Below are 242 nucleotides of genomic sequence, written 5' to 3'. Positions count from 1 at the left end.
TCCAGATGCTTTTTAACCATTGTAATTGTACCAGCCTCCACAACCTCCTCTGGCAGCTCATTCCACGCATGCACGACGCTCTGAAAAAGTCACCCATCGGTCACGCATTATCTTCCTCCTCACACCTTAAAACTATACCCCCTCTAGTTTTGGATGTTGCCACCCTGGGGAAAATACCTTGCTACTCACCCTATCCATCTCCCTCATGATTTTCTAAGCCTCTACAGGAGATCACTCCTCAG

This window comes from Rhincodon typus, unplaced genomic scaffold (assembly GCF_021869965.1).
Source record: "Rhincodon typus isolate 14 unplaced genomic scaffold, sRhiTyp1.1 hic_rhity00000051, whole genome shotgun sequence".
Lineage (NCBI taxonomy): Eukaryota > Metazoa > Chordata > Chondrichthyes > Orectolobiformes > Rhincodontidae > Rhincodon > Rhincodon typus.
This window is presented reverse-complemented; position numbering follows the sequence as displayed.